General features: G+C 38.7%; 1 pseudogene; it reads right to left on the bottom strand.

The window, feature by feature from the left end:
• Positions 1-268: 268 nt before the first annotated feature.
• Positions 269-1,108, bottom strand: LOC106683176 (phosphatidylinositol transfer protein alpha isoform pseudogene; annotated as a pseudogene).
• Positions 1,109-1,344: the final 236 nt, after the last annotated feature.

Below are 1,344 nucleotides of genomic sequence, written 5' to 3'. Positions count from 1 at the left end.
ATTACTTTAGTTAATCTCCAATAATAACTAACATTCTGAATGAAATGCAACATAGAGTAAATATTGAAGAGATAGAGACTTTATAACTTGACACAATGTATAACATATGATACATTTTCTCACTAGTTTTATATTATTAATTTGAATGCATTTCATAGAAATCTATTACTTTAATCCAAAACATGAGACATTTATTTTTAACTATTTACAAATCGAAATACGTGGTTAAAATCTACAGTCTTCAAAATAAAAGTACCAATCAATGTATTCAGTGTATTGCGTATGTACTCGTTTGGTAGCGAGACATATTCCTCGACGGGCCGGAACTTAGTTGCATTTCCGCCTTTGTTTCCATAGTTCGCAGCTGAGTCGGCGATAGATTGTACCAATCGTCCATCCAGACGAACATGCTGCGATGGAAGCTGGTGAAGAGCTTCTTCTCTGTCTTCATTATGAAACTCTCGACCGTCCGCTGCAACCCGAACCACTTGAACTTCACCTGCACCAGCTTGTAACACGTCATGATGGGATTCGCGATCTCTATCCATTCCGCGGTCAAGGGGCCCCGCTGTGAATCCTGCGATACGTATTGGGAAGGGTCGGTGCCCCCCTTCGTCCAGTTGCTAGACAGTTGGTCGTTTGCAATGTCTATTAAGGTTACTTTACGCATATCCAGCATGCATTGGTCCAGTTTATGAGCGTTTTCTTGTTCCGGTTTCCCCTCACAGTAATACGTTTCTATCTTTATGAAGAAATCTTCTTGCATTCTTTCATTGGTGACAACAGTCCTCGAGTACGGAAAGGCATTCCAGCTTTCTTCGTTGAGTAGCATAACACTCTTTGGAGCGAGAGCTCTGATGAAAAACGGGAATCTGTTGGCAAAATTGTAAACCTTCTTCGTATACTGTCCTGATGTGTACCCCTCTGGCATTTCCACGTTGTCCGTAAATGGTTCATCCGCTACTATCTCTACACCTTCTTCAGTCGTTGTTTCGTTTATAGAAGTTTGGATAGTAGTGTAGATTTGTCCTCTCTGGTACTCTTCTAATGTTAAAGGCATCGGGATACGGAACTCGGTTATCAGCATCTTAGACCACCTTGGGGACATGCTTTACACTGCTATAAATAAACGTTTAGATTAATGTTGAGCATTTAGGTTGTATTCTTATCACACACTAACTCTTGTAAACTTTATTTGACTCTTCTAGTATTATCATAATCCGATGCTTTGAAAACTATATAAAATAAATTAAACACTAAATAATACAGATATTCATAATAAATCCCGATATAAGTACAGGTTATGATCAACCATACACCATGTGGCATATTAAAATGTTGTAT

Source organism: Halyomorpha halys, unplaced genomic scaffold, assembly GCF_000696795.3.
Source record: "Halyomorpha halys isolate HHAL.00 unplaced genomic scaffold, Hhal_1.1 Scaffold472.1, whole genome shotgun sequence".
Taxonomy (NCBI): domain Eukaryota; kingdom Metazoa; phylum Arthropoda; class Insecta; order Hemiptera; family Pentatomidae; genus Halyomorpha; species Halyomorpha halys.
The sequence above is the reverse complement of the archived record's forward strand: the minus strand, read 5'-3'. Positions and strand labels throughout refer to the sequence as shown.